This window comes from Jaculus jaculus, chromosome 3 (genome assembly GCF_020740685.1).
Source record: "Jaculus jaculus isolate mJacJac1 chromosome 3, mJacJac1.mat.Y.cur, whole genome shotgun sequence".
Taxonomy (NCBI): Eukaryota; Metazoa; Chordata; class Mammalia; order Rodentia; family Dipodidae; genus Jaculus; species Jaculus jaculus.
In genome coordinates this window covers 145,057,275-145,071,862 of record NC_059104.1, presented here as the reverse complement: position 1 = coordinate 145,071,862, position 14,588 = coordinate 145,057,275, and the positions used below count along the sequence as shown (strand labels likewise).

The 14,588-nt window shown below is 36.0% G+C and overlaps 1 protein-coding gene across 1 annotated transcript in view; it reads right to left on the bottom strand.

Annotated features, from left to right (window-relative positions):
* Agbl1 (AGBL carboxypeptidase 1) overlaps window positions 1-14,588 on the bottom strand; it is a 763,032-nt gene that overhangs the window by 729,080 nt on the left and 19,364 nt on the right. The gene's annotated exons all lie outside the window — the stretch shown is intronic.

The window sequence follows — 14,588 nt, the reverse complement described above, 5'->3', positions numbered from 1 at the left end:
GCTCAAGGAATTTTGAGGAAGAGGGCGCAGAAAGATTGTTAGAGCCATAAGTTGGGACATTTTATACAGAGACAATGTCTCTGCCCCATAACTGACTGCTGCCCACATAATGCATAACCCACAATCCACATGGGGTTGACCTGCATCCCCAACAAGGAAGGCCTCTTCAGAAAAGGGACAGGGTGAAGGGAAAGGATGGTACCAATATGTGTTGTTTATAGACTAACATATCCATATCTCGTAAAAATAAATTTTAAAAAATTTAAAAAGAAGATAGCATCTAAAGATCCTAGACTGTGAATTGTTACTCCAACTTCCTCTTCCACTACTACACACCCCTAACATTGCCTTTATTATTTTTAATTGTATTGACAGTTTTTATACATGTATAAAATGTATCTTGATTATAACTCCTCCTACCACCTTCCATTGAACCCCTTCTTTCCAACTAGTTTATGTTTTACTTTGATGTCTTTTTTTTTTTTCTTGCTTGGGTATGCGACCCAGTGAGTTTATTCCAAGCATATGCAACCTACAAATGGCTACACTACTGAAGAAATTATCTCCCATTTCTCGGGAATAGTGTTGCCTTTATTTATATCTACCTTTATTTTCCCCTGACAAACAAGTCCGCTTCCAGCTTCTATTCATTCTCTAATAGTTTCTTTACCCATAAAACACTCCTTTGTTCCATTCCTCCATCTTCATCCCTTACTTACACTGGTGACTTAAATCAATCTTACCTATCAATGCACATTTTCAACTCATCTATGAATGAATAAACATATGACCTAATCACTAATGATGGTGGTGTTATTTTACACAGGTGTCTGCCAGACAAGTGAGTAAAATATATTTTAGAATAGGTAGTGCTGCAATTATTTTTAGTTTTAAATTTCATAGTTCTAAAAATAATGCCTAATAATTAAAGAAAATGTTAATGACGTATGTTTCCCTCATAAATACCTAAGGTTACTGGTATCCTACTTAAACATATTTATACATTCTCTACACAAAGAGAGCAATTTGGGCTATCATAACTTATATATAAAAATATCATTGCATACAATAAATTATATATATTTAAAATATGTGATTTGCTAAAATTTGAAAATGTAAATACCTATGAAACATGACCACAATCCAGAAAACAAACACCTCCATAACCTCCCACAGTCCTCTCATGCTTCTTTGTCATTCTTTCATTAACCCCAACTTTACCCTGACCCTGGCTGTCCATCTTCTTCCTCTTACCATAGCTTATTGGGAATGGCCTACAAGTTAATATAAATGGAGCCATACAGGGTGTATTTTATATGGCTTTGGGCCTCCAGTGCAATTATTCTTTTAGTTATTCATTTTTAGGTTAGCATGTAAAGTAATTGGTTTTATTATAGCATCTTCATACATATATCATTGCACTTTGTTCTCCTCCCCCATTGCCTCACCCATTTCCCTCTCCAGTTAGTTCCCTTCCGTGATCTAGTCCCCTCTCCTGCTCTCTTGTCATGTGTGTTCCACTTACCCTGTTTCACACTTCTCTTAAGCTCTCTTCCTCCCCTCTCATGATCCTTTCTCTAGTTTTGTGACCTTTACAGGTATAAACACACACATACACACACACACACACACCCTACAGTTTTAATTTTAGGTTCCATATATGTGGTGGTTTGAGCCAGATGACTCCCAAAACTCATGCTGTCTGAATGCTTGGTCCCCAGCTGGTGGCAATTTGGGAAGTGGAGCCTTGCTGGAGAATGTGTGCAGGGGGAAGTGCAGCCAGCTCCTCCTTGCAGGAGTTTGGCTTACTTTCCTCATGCTGTTTTGCACCCACTGTTGTCAAGGGAGTGATGTCCAGCCACTGCTCATGCCATGCTTTCCCCTGTCATCATGAAGCTTCCTGTCAAGACTGTAAGCAAAAATAAATCCATTTCTCTCATCAGCTGCTGTTGGCTGGGCGTTTTATTCCAGCAACAAGAAGGCAATACAACATGTAAGAGAAAGTATGCAGCATTTGTCTTTCTAGGTGTGCCATATTTTGCTTAACAAAATGTTTTCCAGTCATATTCATTTTATTGAAAATGTCATGATTTCATTTTTCTTTACTGCTGCATAAAAGCCCATTGTGCATATATACCACATTTTCATTATCCATTCATCTGTTGATGGACATCGTAAGCTGGTTACATTTCCTAGCTATTGTGAATAGTGCCACAATAAATGTGGACCTTGACACAACTATTTTGAGATTTATTTATGCTATAGACTGTATCAGTAATTTCTTCTTTTATTGCTGATCAATATCTCATTGTATGAAGAAATTACAGTTTATCTATGCATCAGTTGGTAGATATTAGTATGTCTCCAGTATTTCATGACTACAAATAGAGCTGCTATGGACATTGCAAGCAATTCTTTGTAAAGATATATGCTTTCACTCCTGTTGTGTAATTACCTAGAAGAGAAATGCCTGGGTCACATGGTATATGTGCAATTTTTAAGAAAACTTTCCAACATAATCATATCCTATTCCTGTGACACGAGCTCTGTGAGAAATATGATTCTTTCCACTCTTTATCAGCTCTTTCAGTAGTCAGCCTTTTTACCATCTTAACTATTCTAATAGATATCTAGTCATTATCACATTATGCTTTAATATGTATTTCCCAAATGAGATATGCTGAACACATTTATAAGCATATCTGTCATGCATATATTTTGGTGGTATACATATATGTATATGTATATATATGTGTGTGTGTATAATTATATATATGTGTATATATATAGATAGATAGATAGATATATACAAATCCTATGTCCATTTTCAACTGGATGGTCCATGTTCTTATTTAATTTTAACCATCATCCTGTATCTCATATCCTTGTAGTCTTAACAGTGTTTTTCAAGGTTTAGTAGGTTTTAATATTGATAAAGACCAACTTGTTATTTCTTGTATTATGCTTTTCATATTGTATCTACAGAATTTTTGCCTTAGGCAAAGGTCAGAAAAGTTTTCATCTCTTCTAAAAATCTTGGACCTATAGATTGTTCATGTGTGTCTATTATCCATTATATGTTCATCTTTTTATGGTGTTTACTATAAGCTGAAATTAATCTTTGGCATGTGAATTTCCAGTTTTCCAAGCATAACTTACGAAACTTATGTTGGCTTCTCCAATGGTATTTCCCTAGGCTAAAAATAACTGTTCATTTATTTATGTGAGTTGATTTCCACCCTGTTTGTTCTGTTCCCTTGACCCATTTGTCAGTCTTGGCATCAATACTACAGTCTTCATTATAGTAACATTTTAATCAACTTGAAATAAAGAGTTGTTACTAATCCAGCTTTGCTCTTCTCTTTTCAAAATTGGTTTGGTTGAGAGCCCTTGCATTTCCCCCCCCCAAAAAAAAATTAAACAATGTCTAACTCCATACCAAAAAAAGGGGGAGGCTTTATAGTTTGGGCTGAGTGCACATCAAATTTATAGATCAATTTAAGAAAAACTGGCATTTTAACATTGAGTCTTCTGAACCATAAATAGTTTATTTGTATTGTTTAATCTGACTCAAAAGTATTGTGTCCTTTAAAGTATATATGTCATTTGCACATTTTCTCAGATGTATATCTAAGTATTCAATTATTTTATTGCTATTCAACATATTTAAATTTGATTTTCAATAATAATATGGTTTATTTTTATATATTGATATTGAGCCTTGCTAAAGTCATTTAATTCTTACAGCCATTTGTGCATAGAGTTCATGAGAATTTTCACATTTACAATAATATCAAAATACAGTTTTATTTCTTCCCTAATTTTATGTTTTATTTTTCTTGCTTTGTATTAGTGGCTAGAATCTCTTGTATAATATTGAATAGAGGTAACAAAAATTGGCACTTGATCCTAACAGGGAAGCATTCAATCTTTCACCATGAGGTATGATATGACCTGATAGTTTTCATAGATACAAATTTTAGGGGATAAATGCCTTCTATTTCTAGTGTATTGAGTTTTACAGGAAATAGCATGAAATTGAGTGGTATTTCTAGGTTTACTGAAGTAAGCATTTGTTGTTGAATTTTATAGAAGTATATTTAATGACTACATGTCAAATCAATCTTAAATTCTTGGGCTAAGTCCTACTGGTCCTTGATCTTTTTGTACCTTGTTGATAACAATTTGCTAAAATTAGGTTAAGAATATATGCATCTTAGCTCATAAGGAAAAGTATTTGGTAGTTTTTCTTTCTCTGTAAAATGTCTGCCTGTGTTCAGTATCCAGATAATGCTTGCTTCATAGAATTAACAGAGATATCTGCCCTTTTTATATTTTCTGCAAAAAAATCTACCATTACTTAGCTTTTAAATATTTATTATAACTTTGTATTGAAGCCATCTACACCTGGGTTTTTCTTTGTGGGAGTAAGTGAAATATTTGTTTAACTTAGGTAATAAAGATAGAACTGGTTAGGTGATATTTTTCTTCTTGAGTGATCTCTAATAGTTACATCTGTTGAGGAATTTTCCATTTCATCTAAGTTGTCAAATGTATTGGCACAATGTTGTTAATAATATTTCTTTCATATCCTTTGTAAACATCTGTAGGAATTGTAGCAATTATTTCACTTATTTTAATTTATATTGTCTCCTTTTTCATAAAGAATTTTATCAATTCTATTGATCTCAAGAAATCATTTTTGATTATATTTTTCTCTTATTTATCGGATTGCCATTTAATTAACTTCTATCCTTAACTTCCTTCCTTTTAATTACTTTGAGTTTTGATCTGGTTTTTGTATTCTTTGATGTGAAAGCTGTAATTATTAACTAGGAATAACCCCAATTTTCTTTTCTACTATGTTTATTGTCCTGAAAGTTTCCTTCTGGTATATTGCATCCCAGTGATTTGAATATATTCTCATTTCCATTCATTTCAAAATACTTCCCAATTCTTCTTTGGCCCCATGCTTTTTATATTAGAGCATTGATTTTATTTCCAGTGGAGGAGCTCTTTCAGAAACCTTTCTGTTCCTGATTTGTAATTTAATTCTACTGTGGTCAAAGAACATAATTTATACCAATTGAATCCTTCACATGTTTTTGAGATTGTTCTTTTGAGTCATAACATTTTTAATCTTGGCAACTATTTCTATGGGCATTTGAAAAAATTTTATTCTGTTTTTGGTGAATTATGTATTTAAGTTCCATTAATTAGTAGTGTTATTTAAATCATCTGTATCCTTAGTGGGTTTTCTTTTATTATTTAATCAGTTCTTGAAAAAGGGTTATTAAAATCTCAAGCTCAGCATAGAGCTATGTATATAACTTCTTATAGTTCGATCAGGTTTTACTTCAATTATTTAAATTTCTATTATTTAGGACTTCTCTCTTTTTGTTAACTTGGGTAAGGATTTAACAATCTTACTGACTTTCCCAACGAAGCAACTTTTCATTTGACTGAATCTATAAGTGGTTATTTCAGTCTCTATTTTATTCATTTCCACCCTGATCTTTATTATTTCTTTCCATTGCCAGTACTAGGATTGACATCTTATTTTCCTAGACCCTTGAGATTCATCATTAAGTTATTCATTTGAAATGTAATTTTTTAAAATGTGCTCTGTCATGCCCAATTAAAAAATCAGATTTCAAATGAAATTCCAGAGCCTCTAGCCAGTACAAACAAACTCCAGATGCATGTGACACCTGTGCATCTGGCTTATGTGGGTTCTAGGGCAATCAAACCTGAGCCCTTAGGCTTTGCAAGCAAGTGCCTTAACCACTAAGCAATCTCTCCAGCCCTTCTCTGATTTTAATATGATAATTTATAGCTATAAACCTCTCAGTACTGTCTTAGCTGTGACCCAGAGGACCTGATAGGTTTAATTGTTACTTTCATTTGTGTCTCATAAGTTATTTTTGGTCTTCTCCCTGATTTTTTCAATTGCCAACTATTCATTTGATAGTATTCATTTAGTCTCTAAGAAACTGTTGATTTTCTGTAGTCTTTCCTGCTGTTAATTTCTCCTTTTATTCTGCTGCATTCTGATAGGATACAATAAATTATATCATTTTTTGCATCTGTTAAAGCTTACTTTATAGTGTACTATGCATCAAGATTCAAGAAGCTTCCACATGCTGCTCAGAAGAATGTATATTGCCTACCTGTTGAATGGAATACTCTATAAATGTACTGTAAGTCTAGTTAATCTATGGTGTTGTTTAGATCTAGAGTTTCTTTGCTGAGCTTTTACTTTAGAGGGCTTATTTAAATGTGAAAATGGGGTATTGAAATCTCTCACTCCTACTATGTAAGGATGAATGTGATCTTTTATGTGCTTTAGTGTTTGTTTTGTGAATTTTGAAGTCAAAGTAAGAGATGAAAAGGGAGTTTTTAGAACAGACCTCAGTGCAATCCAGAATATCATGAGAGAATACTTTGATAACCTTATTCCAAAACTCTGGAAAACCTAGAAGAAATGATTTTTTTTATTTCTTTATTTTTTATTAATTAGAGACAGAGAGAGGGAGAGACAGAAAGAATGTGAGAATGTGCACACCAAGGTCTCTAACCACTGCAAATGAACTCCATATGCATGTGCCACCATGTGCATCTGGCTTACATGGGACCTGGAGAATCAAATCTGGGTCCTTAGGCTTTGAAGGCATGCACCTTAACCACTAAGCCATCTTTCCAGCCCTAAATTTTTAAATGTATATAACCTACCAAAATTAAAACTGAAAGAGATACTCAACTTAAATAGAATAAATAGCAGCCAGAAGATTTATGCTATAATTTTTACCATAAAGCAAAGCCAGATGGACTCACTGGAGAACTCAATACCTACTTTTAAATTGTCCCACAAAGTAGAAAGTAAAACAACACAACCTCATTCATTCTATGAAGATAGTGTTACCCTGATTCCCAAACTAGATAAAGACACAACAAAGAAGACAGACAAACAAGAGTAGAAAAAAGGAAGAGGATACAAGGAAAGACATTGTAGGTGGACCCAGGGGGAAGAGAGTCACAGGAAACAAACTGTGTTTGAGAATTTCATAATGATCCCTGCTGCAGTGACCTTGTTGCAGGAAAAACACCCAACCAAAATCAGTTTGTGGGAGGAAAGGGTTTATTTTGGCTGACAGACTTGAGGGGAAACTATGGTGGTAGGGGGAAATAAAGCATGAACAGAAGCCGGGCATCACCTCCTTGCCTGGCAAGGGAAAGCTGGTTATAACACCTACAAGTCTGCTACCAACAGGACACCACCTCCAGGAGGCCCAATTCTCAAATTACCAACATCTGGTAACTGAGCTGGGCACATGAATTTATGTGAGACGCATAAATCAAACCTCCACAGGAGCTAATACCTTGTAAAGTAATTGTGTGAAAGCTCCTATATCATATTAGTTTGTACCATCTCTTTCTTTCTTTCTTTCTTTCTTCCTTTATTTCTTTCTTTCGTTCTTTCTTTCTTTTTTGGTTTTTTGTTTGTTTGTTTGTTTTTTGTTTTGTTTTTTGAGGTAGGGTCTCACTCTAGTCTATGCTGACCTAGAATTCACTATGTAGACTTTTGTGTCCTTATTGTCATGTATTTAAGGCACTGTAACTTTTTACCTAAATATTAGAAGTTGAAGATATTAAAATTTAAATTATAAACTAAAAAGAAATCACATCTAATTACTGTTTTTGGCATGTCTTAGTTTTTTGAGTAGAAGCATTTTTCTACCAGCTATCATCTTCCTTTGCCCAGAAGTTTTCTTCTAGCATTTTTTGGTCATCATAATCTTCTGCTGAGCCTTTTACCCTTTGTATGTTTCAAAAGTCTGTATTCTCTCTGCTGTTTCAAAAAGTATTTTCACTGAGTAGAATTCTATGTGTTAAAAAGCTACTTCACTGTTTATTTTTTCATTTGCATTTTTTCCAAAGAGAAATCTATTGGGTTTTTGTCTCTTTGTTCCTGAATACATGACAAGTCCAATTTTTCATTTGTTAGGTGATATTGAGATTGTTTTGTACTGCCATTAGTTTTGAGTGATTTACCTTGAAGTAGTTATTTTTTTTTTTTTTATGGATCTAGACCTTCTGGTTCCTTGAGCTTCCTAAGTCTCTAGCTTTGTGATCCTCATCATATTTCAAGAATTTAAGCCATTATTTATTGAGTATGTTTTTTTGTCATCACTTGCCTATCCTCCTTGTAGCAGCTCAAATTATGTGAACACTAAGATTCTTGAAGTTGTCCTACAGTTTATTGGCACCCTCTACTTTGCTAGCACCATCCCTGTCTACTCCTTGTCCTCCCAGCCATGTTTCTTTCTTTTCTTTTCTTTTCTTTTCTTTTTTGTTTTTGTTTTCGTTTTTTTGTTTTTTGAGGTAGGGTCTCACTCTAGCCCAGGCTGACCTGGAATTCACTATGTAGACTCAGGGTGGCCTCAAACTCATGGCAATCCTCCTACCTCTGCCTCCTGAGTGCTGGGATTAAAGGCGTGTGCCACCATACCCAGCTTCCAGCCATGTTTCTAATGGGAAATGTTCTGTTGCTGTATCTTCAGTTTCATTTTTCTCCTTTCATGTCTAATTTTCCTCAATTTAATCAAAAGTGGTTACCTTTTTAATAATGTAGACTGTAATTCTAGAAGTTCAGTTTAGGTGTTTTCTTTATGTCATCTATATACTTCCTCAATATTTTGAATATAATGAATATAATTAGAGTAACTTTTTAATGCTATTAACTGATAACTTCAGTGTTATATCAATTCCATTCTCATTTTCATTGAATGGTTTATGTCCTCAGCATGGGCAATATTTTGCTATTTATTTACATATCTAAAAATTTTTATTGGATTCTAGACACTGGCACTTTTGGTTTGCATTATGTGGGGATGATTTTGTCAGTATTCAGAGGCTTTGACAGACTGATTATTCAGTTATATTACCTGGAAGCTAATTGTCCTTTAGGTCTTTATTTTAACATTTTTACACAGGACCTGAGTGCTACTCATGACGGAACTAGATATTACCCAAATATATATATATTCCAATATAAAATATAAAATATATATATATATATATGTGTGTGTGTGTGTGTGTGTGTGTGTGTATTCCAATTCACCATGAATTATGAGGTTTTCTAGTACACAGTGCAGAAATGACCATCTTTCCCAATGTAGAATGTTCTAGACATGGAGTCATGGCTCTCTCCTTCTTTACCTTCACATGGCCTTTACCTGAGTGTCATAGTTTCTCTCTCTCTCTCTCTCTGTCTCTCTCTCTCTGCCTCTTGGTCCTCCCCCTCACTTTCCCTCTTCCCTCCTCTTCCCATTTTCTTACACTCTGTCCTATAAATTCTTAGAACTCTGGACTCTTCAAACCTCAGATTTTCTCCTTAACCCTTGTCTCCTGAAACCTGAAAACTGCTCCAAAGACATTCAGCTGAGACATTGCAGAGTTACTCTTTCAGGGATCACTATTCACTGTTTCCAGATGGCTAAATGTTTAAAAACATTGTTGTATTCATTGTATCTGTAGTCTGATTTTCTCAGGTGAAAGGATAAATGTAATTCCAAATTTTCCATCCTGCCTTGGAGTGATGATGGATTTTGAACTATATATATATATGTCCCAAGCTATTTTGCAAGATAAACCTTATCCCTAGTCAGTTTCTGTGCACTGCTGCATAACACTGTGATGTATAAAGATATCATTCTATCAAAGATTTCCTGCTATTGAACTTTTCTGGTTGTACCATTTCCAATTAACATAACACTGCAATTGGTATTTTTTGTGTTCATATCTCCACCCACCTTACATAACAGCTCTTCAAGACAGATTTCAAAAAGGTCTGGAGAGATGGCTTCATGGTTAATGCACTTGCCTGTGAAGCCTAAGGACCCATGTTCAACTCTCCAGAGCACACGTAAGCCTGACACACAAATATGAGGCAAGCACAAGTTCGCACATGCCTACTAGGTAGTGCCAGCATCGGGAGTTCGATTTCAGAAGCTGAAGCCCTGACACACTAATTCGCTCTCTCTCTTTCTCTCTCTCTTCCTCTCTTTCCCTCTCTCTCTAAAAAAGATAATTTTTTAAAAAAGAAGTGAAAAATGGGTTAAGGAATAGAAATTTCGTACTAGTCTTTATATATATCACTCCACTTTTTTCATAAATGTTGATCAATCTACATTACCAACAGCATGTAAATATCCATTTCATTGAATCCTCATCAACAATGATAAATATCATTTTTCAAAATCTTTGCCAGTGATTTGTGAAAGTGATGTTTTAATATAAATTATATTATTCTGATTATTGGAGAGTTGAGATTTTGTGAGTCTATCAGTTTTTTTTCTGTTTTTATGAATTATAAATTCTTTTTGAATTATATATTCCCATTCTTTTGTTGTCTGCTAAGGTATTAGAGTGATAGAAACCTATTTAGATGAACTTTCTGCTTCATGTCCTTACAATATACTACATTATATGAAGTTGTCAATTGTGGGTCTGTCTCCTTCTTTATTTTTTATGAGAGAAAGAGAAAGAGAGAAATTGGTGCACCAGGGCCTCTAGTCACTACAATCAAACTCCAGATGTGTGCACCCCTTTGTGCATATGTGTCACCTTGTACACATGTGTTACCTTGCGTGTCTGCTTATCTGGGTTCTGGGGAATCAAACCTAGGTCCTTAGTCTTCATAGGCAAGCACCTTAACTACTAAGCCATCTGTCAAGCCTCGTGTCTCTTTTTTTTTTTTTTTTTTCATCGTCATACTTGCCCCTACCTCTGCCTGGAAGGTCCTGAAGTTAAAATTTTAGCATAAGGGAAACCCCTTTCTACTTCATACTAAAAACCTACTTCCCACTAAACTTTTCTCTGCTAGATCCATAGTTCTCTGAGATGTTCCTTCATGAATCATTATAACATTTGTCATGTTCATTTCACATATATTTGTTTGCATGGTCTATGATCTCCTTGAGGGCAAGAACAAAGTCTTTTTAACCCAAAGCCTGCACATCTTTGTGAAAATTAAATCCCCCAAAATGCTGCTAATCAGTATACATGAGTGATTTAAAGAATGATGCTCAAGTAAACCAGAATATCAGTTTTCATCAATGTAACTGACATTTGCTAAATATCTACAATATACAATTTGAAAGAAATTCCTGCCTAACTTATGTCATGCTTTTATAGCCACCCATTATTCCCCATACTTATCATCTCTACTGACTATACATGATGATTACATATAGATCTAATATTAAAATAGCATTGTAATTGAACTTAGGCAGAAAACCTTTTATTTGTCTCATCCTGAAATCTACCTAAACATTCCAAAGCAGCTAGTGTTCATTGACCATGCATAATATCTTCCTCTGAGCCCTTTTCTTCCCATTTAATTGAGCTGGCATTTCTCTGTTGAACAAGCACATTTCTGAGACACCACACACAATTTCAGCTCTCAGGAAATGAGCTTTCCTCATTTGCTCATAATCTTAGTGTCTGAGTATGAGTATTCCCTGAAAACTGTGGTCATAACTTGTTAGAAATAGCAGTTCCTTCTTTGCAAAGAATGAAGGGCCCAAGAAGATTTCATGATAAAAGTCTTTCTGTATGTCTTTCCAGTGTGTCTAGTTCTTCTCCCATGTGTGAATGTTTACAAGACTTCAAAGAAGGTGTGATTTATAGAAAGATAGAAAGATATAAATTTCTTTGTAAAAATCTCCTTACTGAGTCAGGCTGTGCTCAAAGATTTGCTTCTATAGCAAATACAAATCACTAAGAGCTGGCCTCATATCTAGTTGGAAAGGGAGAAAAAGTATGGAGAGATATAAACAGTGCAGGCTTTAGCAGATAAAGATGGAAATGAAAAATTCTGAAGAGGATTCTCATTATAGGAAGTAGAACATATAAAGCCACAGTAGTACAGGAGCCAGGAAATCTGTTCTGTAGGAGCTCAATTATAAATCATTTGATCCATCCAATATCAGCCCTGCTCTTACTGCTCCATCATGCCATCTGAGGAAGAAATAATACAATAACATGGGGAAATGGCTACTTTCCAAGCCAGTATGCATGAATCAAAGACTACCCACAGCATCTTTGAACATCACAGTCCACAAAAGTCCTGAGCCACTCCTCCTCAGGACATCTGGACTACTTCACTCAGATGACAGAGTTTCAGAAGGCTTACTAAATGAAAAAAAAGGATGAAAAATCCAATGTAATACTTCCATACCAAGCCTTTCTATAGTACCAAAGGTTATTTTAAGCAAAATTCAAGTAAGACATCAGCAGAGCACTGCCTATTCAGCTGAGAGCATTTCTGAGAAAAGTCATTTGAGTGCACATCCATAGGACAGAAAACTGGTCACTTCACAAACAATGGAAAGTCTTCCTACCACTCCACAATGTTATTGTTGCAAAAACTATTAGCAGCTTGGAAACAGAACCCACTTTTTGTCATTTTCAAATCTCCAAGGCCTAGCACTAAGAAGGATCCATTAAATATTGCTAAATAGAAGTTCTCAGGCATGTATGTTTTACAGAACATAGTAGGGCATCACACAGCAATGGAATGTGTCTTGAAGTCACTTAAGGGCTTGCTTAGCCTCTCTGGGTTTCAGTGACCTCATCTCAAGATGAAGGAGATGAACAAGATGATTCCTTAGAACCTTCCAGCTTTCAGTCCTATGACTTGCATACCTATCACTGGCTTCTTAATAAGATTAAAGGGATTTCAAGCCATAGACTTCATTGCCAAGGTTTAATTCATGTAGGAAACTATTCATTCCACCACCATCTGCAGGCTTGGTTTCAGGTTGCAAAGGCCATAATCATACTGCCAGCAAACTGAGCTCATGGTGGATATCCCCAATATCAGCACTTGTAAAGCTGGGTTGGATCTCTTTTTGTTTCTGTTCAAAAGTATTTGAGTCTAAGTACTCTGAAGTACATAGCTCCTGAACTGTCAATACAACTGAGTTCATGCCCTAGAAGACCACAGACTTTAGCTATGCTGGATGGAGACTCATGGTGCTCCTAATAAGAATAAGAAGAAAGAAGACTTAGGAGAAATCCAGTAGCTATTTTGAGAAACAGAAAATATCTGTTTCCTGTATCTTGTATTCCCATTGTCTCGGGGACAGAGTAGTGGCTTCTCTTAAGTAGCTCACTGTCACACGGAAACCATTAGCTTTGGCTGAGCCTCCATCTATTTGCTATCGTGGTTGAATAAACAGAAATGGTGTGATGGTTGGAGAGAACCCAGAAGGCTTAACTTTGGGAAATCAGTGATTTGGGGAGGAGACAAGCAGAACATTTTTCTACCTCATAAACTGAAGATGAAATCACCATAAATAGCTGCCAATGAAGCAATGCCCAGTAATCCTGTACTCAGGCAAAGCTCAAGTGCCAGAGAGGCCTGGCAGCCGAGACCTCGGAAGGGAGAACACTGACAGTGTTCTGAGCACGGGGAGCTACAAGGGCCGTCAACACAACGCTGAAGAATTTGGTTATGAGGCTTACAGGATATCAAACACAGGCCCTTCTTCCTGTTGCCAAGATGTTTCAGCCCTGGTGCTCTGGAACACCCCAGCCCACGCCCACCATCAGTGTCAAGCCAGCCCACAGCCTAAATGCGTCTGAGCCAAAAAGATTAACACCAGCATGATGACCCAGCTGAAAGCCTCAGACAGCATTAAAGGAGTGGTCATATTGAAGATGACATCTTCTATGAGGGTGATGTCAGCATGGTCCTGAACACTATGGTCCCTAGCTTCCCATACTCTTGGTGAGGCTGTACAGACAAGGGTGGTAAGGAGGTGAGGAACAATTTCAGCCTGTGGGGTAGTCCGGAGTCTTCTTCGTGAAAGTGTGAAGCAGTGATCAGAACCCAGTGAGGTCCGAGAAGTAGCCTCTGCTAGGAAAATTCTGGTTGACAGCAAGCTAGTTTAAAAATCGTCTGAATTTTAAAGATAGCATCTGATACCCCAACTTCACAGTTGGGTAAAATATTATGGAATAAAGACCCAACAGAGTCATAGAGGATGTGACTGTGACTATGTATTGGGAAAGCTCAAGTGACCAATAGAAATGTCTATTATCTTTAGCAAAACCTACAGACCATTCTGGAAGTGAAGGAACAAGGTGGCAGCTCCATGGAGGGATTGCTGAGAAACAGAGCAAACACAGGCTCTTCTAAGGTCACAGGATGAGTCAGTCACAGACAAGTAATCTGTCTTGCCTCAATAAATTTTCCTACTTAGTTAGTTTGCACAGCTCCAAGACAGCTTCATACAAATAAACATGCTTGTCCACAGTGGAACAAGCAAGCAAAGGGTAGAACACTTTGACCCAGTGTCATTTCCTCCTCTCGATTTCTATAAAAAGAACCCCCAGAAATTCCAATGCCCTAGTTGAATCAAATAACAGACCAAGTGTGGACAGAAAGTGAAGTTTTAATATCAATCCTGCCCCCAACATGCCCTTCAAATGCAAATCTTTCACTTCTGCCAAACTGTTAACTCCCCAGACAAATCTAAGTAAGACAAAAGACCCTGAAGCTTGACTTCCCTCGAGTGAGC